This window comes from Panthera leo, chromosome B1, assembly GCF_018350215.1.
Source record: "Panthera leo isolate Ple1 chromosome B1, P.leo_Ple1_pat1.1, whole genome shotgun sequence".
NCBI lineage: Eukaryota > Metazoa > Chordata > Mammalia > Carnivora > Felidae > Panthera > Panthera leo.
In genome coordinates, this window is record NC_056682.1 from 165413133 (window position 1) to 165434320 (window position 21188).

At 37.7% G+C, this 21188-nt stretch overlaps 1 protein-coding gene and 2 long non-coding RNA genes across 4 annotated transcripts in view; 1 reads left to right on the top strand and 2 right to left on the bottom strand.

The window, feature by feature from the left end:
- GABRB1 (gamma-aminobutyric acid type A receptor subunit beta1) overlaps positions 1–21188 on the bottom strand; it is a 380009-nt gene that overhangs the window by 312866 nt on the left and 45955 nt on the right. The window lies entirely within an intron of this gene.
- On the top strand, positions 6192–9783 carry LOC122218266. Its single transcript, XR_006201963.1, has 2 exons — positions 6192–6261; positions 9558–9783. It is a non-coding gene; the product is annotated as an uncharacterized LOC122218266 (long non-coding RNA).
- Positions 18704–21188, bottom strand: part of LOC122218264 — a 33561-nt gene continuing 31076 nt past the window's right edge. Inside the window, exons 2-3 of the long non-coding RNA XR_006201961.1 lie at positions 20168–20278; positions 18704–18915 (exon numbers count right to left, since the gene is read on the bottom strand). This is a non-coding gene — a long non-coding RNA (uncharacterized LOC122218264). The remainder of the gene's footprint in view (positions 18916–20167; positions 20279–21188) is intronic.

Sequence of the window (21188 nt, forward strand, 5' to 3'; positions counted from 1 at the left end):
GATTGCTCTTGTTTTTGATTTTCTTATTTTTAACTGACCAAAATACATGGACAATTCCAAGAGTGTTGTCAAGAAAGCAAGCCAGTGGAACTCTCATAGATTGGTGATGGTAATACAAAATTGCATAGCCACTTTAGAAACTTATTTTCACACTATTCCATATGTGAATGTTTATTTGTAATCACCAAAAAATAATCCAAATATCTCCTTACGGAATGGTAAATCGCAATGCATCTATACAATGGAACAACACTCAACAATAAAAAAGAACAAAGTAACAACATACACAACAATGTGGATGGATCTCAAATACATTATGCTGGTGAAAGAAGCCAGACTTAAAACACTGCATACTATATGCTTCCATTTATATAGAAAAATTATAAAGCCAGAAAACAGACCAGAGGTGGTTAAGGGTTGGGAGAAAACTTGACTGTAAAATGGCACAGGATTGGGCTTTTGAATGATGAGCTTTGTTTTCTGTCTTGATTGTGTAAGTTAAGTAACTGTACGTACACTTAAAAACTTACAACTAAACAGTGTAAAGGGGAATTTTATTGTATATAAATTATACATTTATCAAAAATTCAACTAAATATTTTTGTATCACATAAACTATAGCAAAAAAATTAATAAAGAAGGGCAGGATAAACTTTTCCCATGATCCTCAGCACGTAGTTCATATTTGACAGATGTTAGCTCATAGTTTTTTCAAAATGTTGGCTTTCATAGTAGGATGATCACTAGCCAGAAGTTTGTCTGATTTATTTTCCTATAGGTGTATTACATGTTATGGTTGCAAAGGTAATTTTGTATAATTCTTTCAAACTTTCTGTTATACCCCAAACAAATTATATTTTAAAATATTTTATTGTTTTTCCAACTTAATCCATATGATTAATTCAATCTTGGCTATCTATTGACTAGTTTCTATGTAGAAATATAAAATGCAATTTGAATTTCACCAGAAACAACTTGAACAATCTAAACTTTCTTGTGTTGAACAAAAACAATATTGTGGAAAGGTAATTCTTTTAATGATAAACACAATGATATAGTTAAATAGAATAGTACAATAAGTAATCTAATAATAAAATTATTTCTAAGTATCAAACTTACTACACAGTAATTTTGACACCAAAAACTATGAGTTCAATAAAATAACTTGGGTTGCAATAGGGTTTACTTTATGGCCTTTCAAGATGCATATAGAAAAGTACTATTTTGGAAAAGATTTCCAGCCAGAGACTATAAAATATCTCTTCAATATTTCTGGAGGCCACAGGTATGTTTTTCACATTTGACACTGAAAGATACGTAATAATGGTAACTCAAGGATATAAAGAACAGAAGCTTTTCCTTTATTTTGCTTTTATATATTCAGAGTCTTATATAAATTACTTACTTTAAGTTCAGTGTTTTGAATTTTTTTCATTGGATATCCTGCAAATTCTGCAGCCATTGTTTATCCCTTCCCTCCTCATCTTTCTTCACCCCAGGAGACCAGCCTCCATGCTTATCCTCTGTGTTCTAGATCTCAAAGAATGTGCAACCACTTCCCTAGTTGTCCACATGGGGAAATGGAAATCATCCTTTCCTTCTCCCCATTATCCCTCTGTAATTATTAAGAACTGTTAATTCCACCTCCCTTACATTTTTTTTTGGATCTCTCTGCCATGGATGTGACAGAGATTTGTCATTCTTTGCTAAACTACTTTTAATTTTTTAAATGTGGCTAACAGAACATTATTTATTTATTTAATTATTTATTTATTTATTGTCAACATCTATATTTATTTCTTTTTTTTTAACTTGTTTTATTTTTTATTTTTTTAAATTGACATCCAAATTAGCATACATTGCAATAATGATTTCAGAAATAGATTCCTTAGTGCCCCTTACCCATTTAGCCCATCCCCCCTCCCACAACCCCTCCAGTAACCCTCAGTTTGTTCTCTATATTTATGAGTCTCTTCTGTTTTGTCCCCCTCCCTGTTTTTATATGATTTTTGTTTCCCTTCCCTTATGTTCATCTGTTTTGTCTCTTAAAGTCCTCATATGAGTGAAGTCATATGTTAAACTATTGAAATAACATCATGACTCTCCCTCATTCCAGTCTTAGTCTTTTTCAGCCTATGTAGCTAAAGTACAAATCTGTTTATCCTACCCTGATGGTTTAAGTTCCCTGTTCTTCATACACTCTACCCTGCTTTTTCCTCTATCCTTATCTCTCTGCCCCTTGTGGCCTTTATATTCTGGTCACATTATATAGTTTAAAGCTCTCAAAGCTTCTATTTTCTTGCTCATCTCTGACATTTTGTTTCTCCCTTCCTTCAAATGGATAGCTCCTACCAGTCTTCAGGACTCAGCTTAGACTTCACTTCTCTGGTATCTTACCTTGACTCCTTACTCCCAGATCGGTGAGGGGACTCAACTCTTCATACCTACTCCTACTGTTCTCCATAATCTTCCTTTTTAATATACATTCATGCTATCCAATTTGCCTATGTACTTGTTTGCCTCAACAATCCCTTAAATTTCTTGAGACTAGGTGAAAGATTATATTCATTCTTAGATCCACATCTGTTAGAAGAGTGTCCTTGAGGGTAGGTAGGCACCACGTGGTTATTTGTTGTTAATGGTTTCTGGCTGAATCACACACAACCAAAGCAAAACATCTTACCTTGATTTTAAATTCCAACTTAAATCAAAACTTCCCTCCCTATTTGGTTACTTAAACAGTCAACCCTGTTTGTAAAGGCAGATTACTAAGACCTGTGAAACTGTGGGGTTCCTTCACCCTGTACCTTCATAGTCAAGTCCTTATAACAACTGGCCAAATGTTGGTTGAGTCCTGATCATTTCATTTTTCAATTTCTGCAGTAGAAGTCAGGTTCTCTGCTAATTACGATGGCAGAGTGTTTATTTGCTGTTCCTACAAAGAATAGCCCTCTCCCTCTTCCTATCTAGAGATACACTTCAGAGGTGAAGGAAGTGCTTTTATAAAAATGCCTAAGTTCAGGGGCGCCTGGGTGGCTCAACTGGTTAAGCGTCCGGCTTCGGCTCAGGTCATGATCTCACAGTCCGTGAGTTCGAGCCCCGCGTCGGGCTCTGTGCTGACCGCTAGGAGCCTGGAGCCTGTTTCAGATTCTGTGTCTCCCTCTCTCTCTGACTCTCCCCCGTTTGTGCTCTGTCTCTCTCTGTCTCAAAAATAAATAAACGTTTAAAAAAATAAAAATAAAAAAAATAAAAATGCCTAAGTTCAAAGAAAAAAACAAAAACGAGCACCCATCTGTCACTTCATTGTCTTTCTGAAATAAGCATTTCACATCTCAGGACCAAGTTTTCAAAATCAGATTAGAAAATACTCTATACCTGAACATTTCTCCATCATTTGATCGGTTCTGGCACTCAAAATAGAAATGTGTTTTCAGCTTGCTGCCATGTAATCTGCATGTTTTTTCACATACAAGCACTTAGAACCAAACATAAACAATAGTTGCAAACCATCACAGGAGGCGGGTCGGCAGAGATGATCTCAGGGAGAAGTGATATTTTTTCTTCTCTTCAGTTCTACTGTCAAAAGGAGCTGTAGGTTAGAGTGGCAGTAAGGAATCTGGCTCAAATAAAGGAGGTTAAAATAAAGATACTGTGCATCTTAATTAAATTCAGCTTCAAGAAATTGCATATTGTATATATTCTGGAAAAATGGAACAAAGTAATGAAAATTTCTAAAGTCCCCTTTTTTTTCACACTTAAAAATCATTTACAAGGCAAAGTTGCTTTTAACTCTACATTTCTGTTCCTCTTGTTTTGAGGCTATTAAGTGACATGTTCCTCTCCCACACCAGAGCTTTTAATTTTATGGAAATAATCTGGTTTCACGCATGATTCATGCACTTATGCATTCATTCAACAAATATTTACAATTCTAGTATGCTATGCATTGAGGTATATGCTGGGGCATAGAGTCTAGCTTACTCACATGTTTTATGTGAGTGCAGACAGACCCTGTTCTAAGGCAGTCTACTCTAGTGAGGGTGACTGTCATCTAAAACCCCCAATATATGCAAAGACTAAGTCCAACCTTCTTAGCATGGCATTTGAAATTGTTCACAATTTCACTACGACCTAACTTTCCAGCCTCACTTAAGTCCATACGCCATATATACCCTGTGTAACAGACACAGTACCTGATTTTCAGATAACCCTCATATGTATACCCATTCCACACATTCTTGACTTCACACAAGCTGACCTGTCCTTAGAAATACCTTCAAGTTCCTGCTGTTATTGTCTTAGTTTTTTCTTCTTTAAGCCTAATACTTGGGTAGAGTTGGCCTCTGATGGTTATTTCTATAGCTTTCTACTTTTTACTTTTGCTATAAGTACTTTGTTATACATATATTTGTTATTCTCTTCCTTATCCTTCCCATCCCTATTCTCCACAACGCATGGTGACAAGCTACATGCAGAGCTAACTAAAATGTTATTTAAGCCAAGGAAATTTGGTGGGAGAAGAGGAAGGAATGATTAATTCTAGATGAAGAATCAGGAAAGACTTCCAGAAAGAAGGGGCCCGTTTCACTTAAAATTACACCAAAATTTACCATGGAATACTACTCAGTGATGAAAAAGAATGAAATCTTGCCATTTGCAACAACATGGATGGAACTAGACGGTATTATGCTAAGTGAAATAAGTCAGTCAGAGAAAGATAGATATCACATGATTTCACTCATATGTGGAATTTGAGAAGCTCAACAGATGAACACAGGGAAAGGGAAGGAAAAATAAGGTAAAAACAGAGAGGGAGACAAACCATAAGAGACTCTTAAATACAGAGAATAAACTGAAGGCTGCTGGAGAGTGTGTGGGTTGGGGGGATGGGTTAAATGGGGAATGGGCATTAAGGAGGGCATTTTAAAAAAAAGATCATGTTTCATTTACTTACTGCTTCATAATAAATTATTCCAAAAAAATTAAAAAATAAACCCAAAATTAGTTGCACATAAAAATAATCGAAATATTTCAGACTCACTTATAATACTATTCAAAAAGCCGGGAAAATATTATACTGCTCCTTTTCCTCAAGAAAGTCTAATCAGCTTTTCTTTGTTGAATTTTTCTTGCCCAGACCCTGTATCCTAAAAAGTCAAAAAGTCTCCTGAAGGAAAAGCAATTTTGAAATTTGTATCAGCAATTTTAGGCTCTTAGATATAATTTTATAAATGAGTAATATACAATAAACATGATCCTGCATGAGTTATTATCCTTAAAATGTTATTAAATAAACATTTACCTTAACAAAATTTCTCCAGAAATAATTTTCTTGTGATTCGCTTTTTATTGCCCTTTAATTAAAAATAGGTCCCATTCTCTGAAAACATAAAATGAAATAGCATTCTCTTAAACTGTCTCTTAAGTATTTGAAACTCGGAGCATTTAACTTTAATGTAAAAGACTTAAGTAAGTATATGCAATCTGTTTGCTTTATTATATTCCTCTTTGGATAATTTCTCGATGTAGTTTCCAGAGTAAAATAGAATATAAATATTCTTAAATCAAATCATGTAGGCGAGTTTACAACTAAATGCCTTTTCTGCAATCACTAAATAAGGCATTTAACTGAGAAGCTTGTTTACAGAAAATTGGTGGGCTGTTTCAAAGTTAAGTTCATGCTCATTAAGGCAGAACGCTAACAACACTAGGCACTTCCAATCTTCACGCATTTGCGGAAACATCCACATGAATTCCTTCATGGGGGAGTGACTCCTCCTAACTTTCTTGCTCAACAACCACCCAGCATCCCCAGAGAGACTTCTCTGCAGGTGTGGTGAGTAAAAAAAAAAAAAAAAAATTTAAAGTTAAATTCTAGCTCTGAAATATTTTTTGCTTCTATAGCTTTAAAGGACAAGCATAGGGTTCTGCACGCAGCAGACAACAAGCCGCCATGAACTTTATTTGTATTTAGGAGGAGAGTTAGAGTTTTACTGCTCACTGTGAACTTTCATCAGCAGGTGGACATATCTGTCTAGCTTAAAGAAAAAGCAAGGAACCTGGAAGAGCTACTTTGCCACTGAGGGCGCTCATAACAACTACCTATCGAAGCTCAACAGTGGCGTCATAATACGGTCATTGGAGAGATGGAAATCATTCCCTGTAGCAGCAAATTTCAATCTTTTTTCTGTTTAATATACATGAGGAATATGACCAAACTCCTATATCCCATGAAGTACAGTGGTTCCTGGAAGTCATGATGTTAGTATGTTCCTCCTATTTATTTGAGAAACACTGTTCTGTAACTTATTTGCATGTTTTCTTCCATAATGGAATTGTCACACCCAAGACAGAGTTTCTTTATCAAGGCTATACCTATACCATGTTGTTACCTATACTGTCAAATGTAGACAAGAATAGAAAGTACTTTGTGTTTTCCCAGAAACCAGCACTTTATGTTCCAACCAATGGATAAAAATCACTTAGCTATTTTTCCCCTTGAGTATAAGAGCTGCCTTACATATGATAGACTGAAAATAGAATGGTTTACTTTTAAAGAGTTGCACTTTCTTTCAATGAAAATTTACAAGGACTAGGTGGTGTCTACCTGGGGTTATCATAGAAAATGAACATGGCTCATTGGGAACACTCCAGATCAGCATCTCAATACTGGGCATCACAATATAATACAACACCACAGTGCCTCAGCTCCCTCACCATCACCTCAAATTCCTTAATAATTGCTTAACTTTAGGCTTTATTTAAACCTAAGTAATAGTCAAGTTTTATCCTACATAGGCTTTATACTGTGGTGAGATTCTTGTGAGATAACAGATATCAGTGGTATGAAATATAAAGCACCGTTAGCCTTCTGTGATAAATTAGCCTCAATACCCTGCCCAATCAGGACTCTCATTTGTAAAAAAAAATTGTTTTTAAATAACATTTGGTAGAAACCCGAATTGGGGAAATAAACAGTTCCAAATGGCAGACAGCAGAAGAGTTTAGAGCTATTCCTCTGTGAAAATGACAGCATTCACTGACAAAGTTTCATGATAAAATGCCAACCCAGTAATGAGCTCTTTAACCTATGTACAGTGAATCAATAAACCCTCAAAGTAAATGATACTTGTATTGATTTGGAGTGAGAAAGGGAGACCTAACTCTAAGGAAGGCTTAGCGAATTTTACTGAAGTTGAAATGGAAATAAAGGGAGAAGGAAGAAAGAAATTCGATCAGGAAATAACTTTTGTGTGTGTGGCCAAACTACATTCCAGGTTACCATGCTAACTGTTAGTGATAGAGAAATGAGTTACAGCTGTTGTGCCCAATGAACTCTATTTAAGAAGAGGTGTGGAAAGATAGCACATATGTGGTTAAGTATATGCCAACCTGACAAGACCAAATGAGTGAAACAAACAGGACCCCAAGGCAAAATTCATAATCACAGATACTCATACATTGTACCGATGCTAAGTTTTTGAGAAATAAGTTCAAGAGAAATCTTGAACTAGAGAAAGACTAATTGTGAGTCTAAGTAAACCAACCTAATTCCTGATTTGTGGATTTCTGTAGAGAGGCATATGTTTTTAGAATGCTTATACCTGGGTTGCGTTGAATATAAATGTCATTATAGCATCAAGGACAGAATAAGCAAAAAGAGGTAATTTCCTCTTTTTAATTCCAATATCACCTTCATTCAATGTATTAAAAAATATGTATTCAGCATCCACTATTTCCCAGGAAACATTCTAGATACTGGAGAATCAGCAATGAGTAAAATAGAAAAAAAAATCCATGCCCTAATAGGCCTTACATTCTCATGGAGGAAGAAAGATAATGAACAATATCAATAAGTGAAATATATGTAAAATGGTGTTGCATATTATATGTAAAAGTGTTGTGACAAAAAACAAAGGAGTATATTATTCTGGGGGTGAAAATAGGAGGTTTAAATTCCAATTTATTTGTGGTCATGAAAGATTTGTTTGATGGGTATCATTGGGACAAAGACCTAAAAAAGATACAGAAGCATGTCAGGCAGGTAACAAGAGAAAGAGGTTTTCAGTCACAGAGACACTAAACACCAAGTCCTAAGGCAGAAGCATGCCAGATGTGGTCTAGAAAGAACAAGGCGATCAGTGGGGCTGGATCAGAGGGAGTCAGGATGAGAGGAGTAGGGGAAAAGTCGGAAGCAGTGAAGAGACAGATGGTGTAGGGCCTTAGAGGCCACCATGAGGATTTTTGTTATTATTCTAACATGGGAAGCCACTAGAGAATTTTGAGGAGCAAAGAGACATAGTCTGTCTTTTGTTTTAATAGGATCACTTCAGATGTTATTTTAAGGGTAAAATGTAGGGAGTCAAGGGCAGAAGAAGGAAGATCTAACCACATTCGTTTTCTACTGCTGCTATAAAATAGGACCAGAAACTTAGAGGCTTAAAACAGTATGACTTTGTTATCTTACAGCTGTGTTGGTTAGAAGTCTGCACATGTCTCACTGGGCTAACCTCAAGGTGTCTGTAAGGCTAGTTCCTTTCCAGAAACTCTAGGGAAGAACTGATTTCCTTGCTTTTTTCCAGTTTTAAGTGACTGCCCACATTCCTAGGCCCGTGGGCCTTTCCTCCACCTTCAAAGCCTGCAGCATTGCTTCTCTGTTGATGTTCTTCCATAAGCATATCTCACTCTGACTCAACATTCTTCCTTCCTATCACATCTGGAAAAGATTCTCCATGTTTAAGGAGTCATGTGATTTGATTGTACCTACCTGGATAATCCAGGATAATCTCCTCATCTCAAGGACCTTAACGTAATTATATCTGCAAAGTCCCTGTTGCTATATAAACTAATACATTCATAGGTCCTAAGGATTGGGGCGCTATAATTGATTGTGGGGAGGGGGGAAGTATTATTCTGTTTACCACACAAACTTAACCACAATCTTTCTTTTACCTATATTATTCTTATTTGTGCCTGTGTCCTGTTCCCTTTACAAACCACTAATTCTCTGCAGGGATAGACTCACCTCAGTAGCCATGTTTTATTTCCACCATCTCGTCCCTCCTAGTCTGACCTGTTTCCTACCTATTTAGCTTGAAGTATCCATTCTAATCAGTAAGAAGGCAAAACACAAAAATAATGGAATGCCAAAAAGACTTCTAGGATCTAAAAGCAATATAAGAGGCTGTATTTTCTCTCCATGAATAGGGGTTTTAATATTCACACTGGCATGAGCTCAGAAAAAGGGATCCCTGAAGATATATTAAAGTGTGCTAGACCACCATCTGTGTGGCAGGAGAATAGACTATATATGACATGTGGAGGTATGTTTCCAGCTTTATGACTCCATGACAAAAGTCCTTTACATAGAATAAAAACGGGCTCAATAAAAGAAAAGTGAAATATTTGTCATTATCCTACTCTAAGCATTTTATAATTGAAAAGATTTTGCATTGTTCTTCAAACATATGGTTAGTCTGTCAGATGTTTCTTCCTGCCCACCTCGCCTCAAGATAAAGTTTAAGTTAATTAAGTAATCATTCTCATTTAAATTCTAGGTAAAGGTTGACCCATGGCTTATGGAATCTGATGCATGTGACTGATTTTTGGAATAAAAGTCCTCATTAAATGATTGAAGATAATACTTCCATTGAAGAATAAGCACAATTTGCAAAGAATACATTGATATCCACATCTGTGATATTATGAAAGAGACCAACTCAGTACTGACAGCTCATGAAAGTGACAGAAGAATGTGAAGATTAAAAGATCAGTATGAATCAAGAACTGAGTTATGAGTTTCATGAGTCATAAGTGTCCCCAGTCTTTCCCCCAGTCCTCACCAGTCTTTTGGTACAAATGGTAGGCATTCAGAATAGTTACCATGTTCCAGTGGCTCTTGGTCCCCCTTTGCATACGCAAGATGCACAACACCACCTCTTGATAAACTTCTTACCTGTGCACATGAACCAGGCCCTCAAGTATAGCCATTATTTAATTGCCAAACACAGTCCTTTTCTTCATTTCTTGTTCTGGTCCTCTTTTCTGAGAACTTGAGAATCATTCGCATGTTGCCATAGACTGCTATTGCCCTTGCCAGCTACCACTACCTCTGCCAGGTGCCGGTGATGCTTCTGCCATGTTTGTTTGCCCTTCCTAGTACCCCATAGGCATCTAAGTTCCCAGAGTTGTTTGGAGTTCCATCAAAAAATTCATAATTGCATTTCTCTCTCATTCTTATGTAAATTCTGTTTGATACTCTGTTAAAAGGGTGTCAAAGCGTTGTGCCCCATGTCTTACTACATTTTCGTGGAATGACTTTTAAGTTTGCATTTAGCAGCCACATTCTTCGCTAAATCCTCAGACAAACGCTGTGCTGTATTGGAGATTTTTTGCCCTAAGCCAAGCTTTTCTACTGGAATTTTTTCTCTTGAAGCATCTTCTCAAATTCTAGTTCAGGTTGACATACAGTAGAATATTGCTTGGTGATCAGAAAGAATGAAATCTTGCCATTTGCAACAACGTGGATGGAACTAGAGGGTATCATGCTAAGTGAAATAGGTCAGGGAAAGACAAATATCATATGATTTCACTCACATGTGGAATTTAAAAAACAAAACAGATCAACACAGGGGAAGGGAAGGAAAAATAAGATAAAAACAGAGAGGTAAGCAAATGATAAGAGACTCTTAAAGACAGAACAAACTGAGATTGCTGGAGGGGAGGTGGGTGGGGGATGGGCTAAGTGGATAATGGGCATTAAGGAGGGCACTTGTTTCAAAGAGCACTGGGTGTTATGTGGAAGTGATGAATCACTAAATTCTACTTCTGCAACCATTATTACACCATATGTTAACTAACTTGAATTTAAATTAAAAAATAAATGAATAAAACATACGTCCTTACTCCAAAACAAAACACTGTGAATGATGTCAGGAACTGGTTTTGCCAACTGATATCTGTAACATGGCCTCAGATTCACAAATTCCTTCCTTCCTTTATTTATTCATTCATTCAACAAGTGTTTAATGAATTCTAAAGATGAGCTGGGCCCTTTAGAATTGCTAGAGATTAATGGTGAGCAAAAGCAAATGTGATCACACAAATTAAGGCATAATTTCAATGACAAATGCTGTGAAGAAAGGGGCTAGGAGGGTATGGGGAGAGCACAGACCCAGTGTGTGAGCAGAGAAAGTATCTCTGAGGAAGAAAAAATTGAAGAGAGATGAATCAGATTTAACCAGGAAAACAAAGGAAAGGAAACAGAACTCAGAGGTAATAGGGTGTAGGAAGGCCCAGCAATGGGAAATAGCCCAAGAACCTGAAAGGAAGCTTATATCATTGGAAAGCAGAAAACAAGAGGTCAGGGAAGGGCATAATGTGTGATGATGCTAGGGGAGTAGCAGAGGAACAAAGTGAAAAGCCTTGGAAGAATTTAGTCTTTATCCTAACAGTAGCTAAAGGTCAGTGGAAAATTTTAATCTACATCTAGCAGGTGGGATGGAGTAGGTAACATCTGAAGGACTTGGTAATCAACTGGAAATAGGAGATAAGAGACCACAGAGACTCCTGGTCTTGAGGAGCAGAGTGATTGAATGAACAGTTGTGCTATCCATTCAGCCAAGAGCCTGGTCATCTGGGAGAGTCACAAGAATGGTTTCTCCTTGAACAACATCATCACTTTAATATGGGGAGAGAGAGATAGCCATATAAACAAATAAGTTGACCCTGTTAACTTAACTATTTTTCTCTTTCTTCTGAACCTAGCACAGGCTCTGATACTTACTGAGAGTTTTAAAATGAGCAGTTACAGGGTTTCCCAACCCCATCACAACTGGTTTTTGAGCAAGACAACTGTTTGTAGTGGGGGGCTGTCCTGTGCATTGCAGGATGTTTAGCAGTATCCCTGGCCTCTATCTAATAGATGTTGGTAGCAAGCCACCTTCTCCATACATGTCATGACCAAGGATATTTCCAGACACAGCCCAGTGTCCCCCAGGGGACAAAATTGCCCAATGGTATAAATGGACTGATCATATTAAAATGTGATTAGTGCCAATACTGAGTTATACACATGGGACCAGAGTATAAGAAACCTTTACTTGTTGAGGAGACATCCTTTGGAAAAGTTTCATAGAAGACATGATACTTGGGGTGGCTCATGAAGAAACAGTAGAAAAGTGGTAGGCCAGGTAAGTATATCTCAAATTGTACAGCTTGTTCAAGATTGACAACTCTTCTTATGCTACAGTGGTCCATACTTTCTGGTCCACCCACACTCGCCTTTCTGAGGTCACTGGGTAAGGTGCTTATATCCACACTTTAATTTTAGTAAGTTCTCTAATCTTCAGCAACTGGTGAGGTAGAATTTCTTTTTATTTCCCTAATGCCATGAGATCAGTAGAAACAGTCAGCATAAGGTCCTGTCCTTAATTCTTGAGAGATAGAAAATATAATCAGGGTAAGACCATGCAAATTTCAAATTATTCCAATATTCTCTTGTTAACACCTCAAGATTTATCCAAGACTGTGTCTGTCTAGGTCAGTTGCCAGAGAAATATCCACCAGTTTGACTGATTTTTCGTGCCATGACAAATTTTGTGCAATTTTATAATCTAAAATAGATGGGATTGTGTAAGTCTATCGTAGGAAAGCCTGGTTACCATTGATTGTACTAGACATTTTCTATTTCATGAAATTAATAGCATGCCATTCAAAACTCTTTGCTAACAGGATATAAAAGTAAACAACTTATTTCCAATTTCCTATCCCTCAGATGGGTCACGTATGGCATTAATATCCTCCCCAATCACAGCAGTAATTGTTTGTATATTTAACTAAAAGTCTGATAACATTAGCAGTTTCTTGATGAGAAAATCTACTGAAGGAAGAAGAGTCACAAATGTGATAAAACTAAGATGACATTAGACAGAAATTATTCTCTAGAATTATCAAAAGAAGAAGTATGGCTTCTGCCCTAAATATGCTACTTGCAAATAATGTGGTAACAACTGGGATATTTTCAACTGTTCTTTTTTATTAAGTTTATTTATTTTGAGAGAAAGAGAGCACAGGAGGGGCAGAGAGAAAGAGGGAGAGAGAGAGAATCCCAAGCTCAGCACTGCCAGCACAGAGCCCAATGTGGGACTCTAACCCATGAACCGTGAGATAGTGACCTGAACCAAAAAGAAGAGTCAGACACTTAACCAAGTGAGCCACCCAGCTGCCCCTCAACTATTCTTATTATGGTTAAAAAGATCCTATAATTTATTTTAAAAACATAATTACTAACACAGCCTTATTTCTATAATACCTACTTCCATATATAGTTTCTGTTATCCTCCCAGATTTGAATAGAATAGAATAATGATCATATATTTGATTATTGATTATCTGATTATGTGATTATAAGCATATTGAAATTCTTAAATAATTGATTTTCTTCTCCTTTATTTGTAAAATACAGTATGCTTCATACCTTCTATTTAAAGCCTCTTGATTCTGCGTGTTTTTTTTTTTTTAGCATACAGATATTTTTTCATATGTTCTCCACCCAAATTCTGTGAAGGGGTAGAGATTACTCTTCTCACTTCCTAATGAGAAAACAGTCTCAAATGTTTAGCCACAGCACACTTCAGACTGGCACCTTGAGGTGAAGCTACGTTAGAGCACAGTGCCTTTGGTTCCCAAAGTCAAGGCTTTTCCCATAGGCCCATGTGCTATTGAGAAAAGGCAGATTGTGAAAGAAGGAAAGGGAAAATGATGAGCTCTCCTCTCAGGAATAAAATCTAAGGACACAATCCACTGAATCATCTCTGAACCTCCAAAGTACAAAAGCAGCTAGAGACCAGACATCTCCAAAGAGGACAACATCTCAGTTTTAAAGATCTTTCCTCTACCCCTTCCTTCTCTCCAGTGTTAGTCAATCATTGTGACTGGCAGTGAGTCACATGAAAACTTCTTTGTTTCAAAAAGAGAAGATGGAATGATCAAATCATACCCATCATCTAGGCTTGAGGTGAAAGATTACCCCCCATTTTTTTTTTTAAAGTTTAATTGGCAACTTGAAGATAAGAAAACTAGATGGAGTCCTTGCTTTTCACACAAAGCGAAGAGGTCAACTTTGGTCATGGATAGAATTCTGAACGGTTTGTGTGTTTTGCAGGGACAGCCATATTGCCCTCTCTTTCACAAAATACAATATTTCTTATTTTTGCAAACAAAAGCAGGTCCTGTAACACTGACTATAGCTAGGGGAGATTATAGTTAACTGGTCTTTTGCAAAATCAAGCAGGCAGACAGAATGATGGTCAGTAGCTCATTCTTTGCATAAGGAATAGCAGTTGGTAGTTCAGTGGTTAATAATATATCATTTGTTAAATACTGAATACAATAAGAATTTCAAACATTTGGATCCTTGTGATATTAGCTGGCCTTCTCAATGACACAGCTATAAAAGAAAGAAAGAACCCTTTCTTCAGGGCTTAAGGCTCAGAACCCCATGGTTCTACCTTACCTTGCTTCCTGCTTCTCGAGCCTCATTCCTACCACATTTCTCCCTTTCTGTAAGCCTGGCCATGAAAACATACCAGGCTCTTTCTCCTGGGATTTTGCTTTGGCTCTTCCCCAGACTAGTACCCCCAGTCTCTATATTGCTAGATGCTTCTCCTTCTTCAGGTCTCCATTTGGATGTCTTTTCCTTAGAGAGATGCCCCCACCTCACCACTGAAAATTATTTTCTTTGACTCAAATATTCCTTTCTCATCCTCCTATGTATAATATAGCATTTGTTTATTGTCTGCCTCTCTTTCATGAGGGCAGGGATTACACATGTCTCCTTCTGCACTCTATCCTCAGCATCCTGGACTGTATTCCTCCCTATCTAGTGTTCAATAAATGTCTGCTGCATGAATTCTAATGCCTCATATCTTTCTAAAAGTAGAAAAAGTAGTACTTTCTACTTTTTTTCTTGAGAGAGAGATAAAGAGCAGGTGGGGGAGGGGCAGAGAGAGAGGGAGAAAGTATCCCAACAGGCTCTGCACTGGTTAGCGCAGAGCACAATGCAGGGCTAGAACTCACGAACCGTGAGATCATGGCGTGAGCCAAAGTCAAGTCGCATGCCTAACCGACTGAGTCATCCGGGTGCCCCAATATTTCTACTTTTTAAAAAAAAATGTTTATTTTTTCTTTTTTTTTTTCTTTTTTTTAAATGTTTATTTATTTTTGAGACAGAGAGAGACAGAGCATGAACGGGGGAGGGGCAGAGAGAGAGGGAGACACAGAATCGGAGGCAGGCTCCAGGCTCTGAGCCGTCAGCCCAGAGCCCCGCGGGGCTTGAACTCACGGACCGCGAGATCGTGACCTGAGCTGAAGTCGGAGGCTTAACCGACTGAGCCACCCAGGTGCCCCAAAAATGTTTATTTTTTAGAGAGACAGAGAGTGGCAGAGGGGCAGAGAGAGAGGGGGGGACAGAGGAGGATCCCAAGCAGGTTCTGTGCTGACAGCAGAGAGTCTGATGTGGGGCTCCAACTAACAAACCCCGAGATCATGACCTGAGCTGAAGCCAGCCTCTTACCCAACTGAACCACCCAGGCACCCCTCTACTTTTAAAGTGCTGTCATAGTAGGGATGTCTTATACTATTTCATATCTCTTCTCTATCATCACTCTTCTCTAATAACAATACTAAGAATTAATATACAAATTATCATTTCCATATAATATTATGATATATAGAAATTACTGTTTTAATATATACATAATCAAGAAGGTAATAATTTCTCTCAGGTTTGAAGTAAGTTGCTGGATTGCAAAAACAATGCTAGCTTCTTTGTATCAAAAGGCTGTTACCTCTTATTAAATAGCGTGCTAGAAGCTTTACACACATGTTCTTCTTTAATCCCTGAAATAATCCTACATTAAGTTTTATTATCCTTATTTTCCATATGAGGAAAACATGCCTTAAAAACATGATGCTAATTTGAGAGAGAGCTAGTTTACAAAGATCTGTCTGACTCCAAACTCTTTTCACCATACTATGCTGTTTTCTCAATGTGTTTTCAAAAAGTTTATTCAAAGGAAAGTCCCATAATACTATGGAAAATTTTAGGGTTACCTGTCACATGATTTGACACTATATATTCTAGAATTTGACTTTCCTGCCTGAGAAACCCTGAAAATTAAGTATTAATGTCATGACTTAACATATTTGTTAAGTTAGATGCCCGAAATCTTAGCTGAGTCTAGACTGAACTTCAGGTATGTCTTCAGATGTCTCATGAACTGATGAAATCGACAGATGGTCATCTTTCCCCAGTGTCTATTTGCTTGTGGAGAACTGTACCTGCCTATTTTCAGTGGGGAAAGTTGCCTAGGGGATGAGGGGGTGAATCTTCCTGTGCTTGTTTAAACGGAGAGAAAAGTGGTCAATGGGAAAAATAGCCTGGGTCATTGCTGTGATGGTTAATTTTTGTGTTAACTTGACAGAAATAATGGATGCCCAAAGGGCTGGTTAAACATTATTTCTGGGTGTGTCTGTAAGGGTATATGTGGGAGAGATTAACATTTGCTTCAGTAGACTGAGTAAAGACACCTATAGTCACAAATGTGGGTTGGCATCATCTACGCCATTGACGGTCCCAAGGAAACTAAAAAGCTAAGGAAGGACGAATTCTCTCTCTTCTTGAGTTGGGGCATCCACCTCCTGCCCTGAGACATTTGAGCTCCTGGTTCTTGGGGCTTTGGACTTGGAGTTACACCATTTCCCACCCCTGGTTTTCATGCCTTTAGACTGGGACTAAATTATACTACTCCTGGCTTTCCTGTTTCTCCAGTTTGCAGAGGGAAGATTGTGGGATTTCTTTGCCTCTACAACAAAGTGAGCTGATTCCTACAATAAATCTTCTCTAATATATATTTGCATATATCCTCTTGGTTCTGTTTTTCTAACCCTGACTACTACAATTACCCTATGCCATCCTCATTGACTAAGTATAAACACTCTGGAGAAAATGCAGGCAGAGGTTGACTGGACTTCTCAAATTCCTGAAGTACTTTGTGAGACATAGGAGTATAAGCAGTAGAGCCTAGGGCCACAGGTAAAAAAAAAATGTGGTACACAATGGGGAAGCCAACATTGCCCTCAGTTCTACACAGGATAGAGTATGATCACAGCACTACGAGAACAAAAAGAAATCTAGTAACATTTTAGCACCATGAATATGTCAGGATTAGGAGAACCAGAGTGATCACTCCCTTGGAGGTGTCAGAGGCAGTACGGAAGCGTCACACAATAGTAGCCCCCCAGACACTGAACACCAGCAAGAGGACTGTCTTGCAAGAACTATGAGCCCTATTGGAGTGATCACATGAGGCACCTCTGTGGACTCCAAGCCATCCTGTGACACAGGTAGGGGTTAATGAGCCAATGAATTGAGAGTGGTATAATCTGACAGGTACAGGAGCATTTGTATTCACTCCACAGACCATGCTAGGGGTTTCTGTTCTAGTTTTCGGCTTGGCTTACCATGCCCATTACTGATACTTCGGTGACTTCTGACTTCTTCATTAATGACGTTCTGAGTTCAGATGAGCCGAATGCTCATAATTTCCTTTTTTATATCAATAATTTGCAATAATACTGTCCTTTCTCCAGCTTTTGCCTTTTTCATATTTATTTAAAAAGCCTCTATACAAAAGAATGTATCAAAGACTTCGTTTGGGTGGGTTGCTTTAGATAAAATATCTTAAGAATTATGTAGCCAATGGCTTTCTTAAAGAAAAATAAAAGGATTTTTTGGCAAGGAAGTTCCATTTCAAATTCAGAAGAACCATTAACCATTTCCCATAGACTAAAAATTTATTATTAAACAGTTGAATGTTTGACTAGGAATCCTCAACATCTGGAAAGCTGTCATCTTTAGAAATTCTCTATGTTATTCTCTGAATACTTTGAGCTAATTGTAAGAATTACAAATCTTTGGGTAACATAGTATTTAAAATCAAGAATAGTAAGACCATGAGGATAAAAGAGCTCTTTCTAAATTGTCTTTATGGAAACAGTATATCGGCATGACAGATTGTTATAATAAATCACTCCTCCCTGTATCCACTCCCTTTTGCGATGTGAGTTGGCTACTCCTATCAAAAGCTGGAGTCTACTTCATCTATCTAGGATGGCCTCGTGACTTGCCATGTGGCAAGAAATGGCACTGTAAACTCTCTCTAGGTCTTAAGAGGCCTTGCAGCTCTGTTCTTGCCTTCCTGGAACCTTGAACTACCATGCTGTGGAAGTGAGATGCCAGCGAAGTGACAGGTAGAGCCAGCCCGGAATGCCAGGTGGTAATAAAGCTGTTTGCAACTGACTTGTCAGATAATTGCAGACACATGAGTGACTCCAGATTAGACTAGCAGAGCACTGCTCAGATAACAACCCAGATAATCATGAGATTTTTTTTTGAAAGAGAGAGCGAGCAAGAGTACAAGCAGGGGAGGGGCAGAGGGAGAGAGAATCTTACAGGCTCTACATTATCAGCGTGAAGCCCCACGAGGGGTTCCATCTCACCGCCATGAGACCATGACCTGAGCTGAAATCAAGAGTCCCATGTTTAACCAACAGACCACCCAGGCACCCCATGAGGATGTAAACACTGTGAAAGAGAGAGAGAGCCTATAAGTCCTGCATCAAAGATGCTCTGGTACTTTACATTTATTTTCATTAGGCTGATATTGAAGTACAGGGATGAGTAATCCTGGTTTGAAGGCATATGTGAAGGTCGAAAATAATTAGGCTTAACCAATTCAGTAGTGATAGGTTATACTGATTACCATTGAAGATCTGAAAGACAAAATACAGCTTCTCCTGTGTTTGCCTTGCAAAGCCAAAACCACATATTGGCAGAAGCATTCCCAGAGAAGGCTGAAATAGAAATGGAGTGACATTTCAGTCCAACACATTCTATTTATTTAAGCTGTTATTGATGTTTGTCCTTGAGACTTTTAATTTAATTTATCCTCCATGAAAGAAACCACAGCTACTTTACATTTATATTGATGACTTACTCTAAGAATTCCTTTGATTAAAAAATAATCAGTTTTAATTTAAAGGAATCAAACTGTATTTTTTCTTGTCTTCCCTCTCCCTGCCTGCCCCCCCCCACCCCTTTACAGTTGAGAGTTTTCCATGTGAGGCAACACAATGCTATAACCCATACACATGGGCTGGGGGACTGGGGTTAGGTGACAGAGTGAGATCTCTGGGGGCCTAATTGTGGCTGAGTCTAGTGAGGTAGGTCTTTGATCAGAAGATGAAAATAGATGAGTAGAGTTTAGGAGAAATCCAGAACAATTAATGAGTGGTGTGTAATAAAGGTAAGTTTGGGGCATCATCAACAGATCTAAGGTTTTCAGGGTAAGGACTGCAATTCCAAAGGAGAGGTAAGTCAGGTAAGGGTAGACATTGGTGTGGGGCATGAAGAGTCTTGGAGTGGGGATAAGTAGCTAATGATTGATTAGCTACGTTGACAAACAATTGTATACCTGACAGAAGACTTAGGGAAGATCTGAGGGAGGACTGCCCCACTTTAATCACTGATCAGTTCCCTTAAGCAAGCCTCTCATCCCAGTCCTTAAATACGAAGCTCTTGGTATACATTTGTCACTTTACTATGATAATCATATGATATGATAATTGACTTTATGAGAGCATATATTTAATAAAATAAGACATTAAGAAAAGCTGGTTACCAAAAATTTTAAAAAGGCAAATAAGCTTTGCCCTACCTTGTGCTAATACATAATATATGACAGGTGTGTGTGTGTACATGTGTAATGACAGTCTCAAGAAAGCTAAAGTATAAAACATCCAATAGGAAGCATAGGTCAGTGTCACTAACCAATTTAAATGAACTTATTTGCAGAATTGAGGACATTATCAAAGGCCCGAGTTTCAAATCATCATTAAATCATTCAGAACCCATCGACACAAAACTAATGGTCCCCCAAATTCATCTAGTGCTGTATTGATTCAGGTGTGCTTGCAAAGCAGAGTAATCTATCCTTTTTACTTTTCTGTTGTAAAAGCATACTATCAATCAAGACTTTTCTGTAGCACTCTAGCAGGAGAGGTCAAGGGAGCCTATTTCTCATGAATACCTGATAATTTCACATACTTGATGGTATATAATCCTCCACTGCAGGCAGTATTAAAGTGAATTCCATGATTTCCCCCATAAACTTGGCCATCTCTTGAATGGGTGATGTCAAAAGAAGTTCAGAATTACCTTATTTACAAAGATAGAACATTATGATGAACAAGATCATTCTTCTAAAAGTGAAAATCTAGACGTTCTCGGATAGTTACTAAATGAAGTATTTTTCATGCATAAATAAAATACCCTGCAGAGTATTACAGGGAAGAGAGACCTTAGAGATACTATATCTTAACACCCTTATTTGAAGTTGAGGAACTAAGGCTCATGGATATTAGTGACATGTCAAGGTCTGAGGCAGAACATATACTTCCAGCCTAATACACTTCCTGTGGCACCAATTCCCCTACAAATGGGGATATGACCTACAGAAGGTAGGCAAGATAATTTGAAGTCATTTAAGAAAGAGCCAGAAAAATGATACAGTGAGAATGATACCCCTTTTAAATATTTTTCAGTACTTCTGACTTACATCTAGTGGAAAGCCTTGGTGTAAAACTAGCGTAATGGTTAATGCCTCTCGTAACATCTACTAATTTCTGATTTTAACAAATGGAGCAGGTCAGGGTCACAGAAGACAGCAGCATCTACCTAGAATTCAATGGCATTTATTAATTGCATTCATTTTTAAAGTTATCTACTATTTTTCAAAGTGACACTTGTTTTCCATTTAAAACAGTGATAGGTTTCTTTTTAAAAGCAAATTAATTTTGGTAACAAGATAGTGTTGATACAAAATATTATGTAAGTAAAAGCTCTGGTGATCCCTGGCTGCTACAGAAATTGTAAAAGTGGTATCAGGGGACTAAAGTTGAGTGAAACCCAATATGGCAGAATTATTTATACCACTAATTGTAATATCATCAAGTGTTATATTTTTATAACTTCATATCTCTTCATATCTTATCTAGAGTCATCTGCAGCTATTTAACAATTTTGTGAAATTAGCCAAGCCAGCTTTACTGTCCTTATTTCATAATGG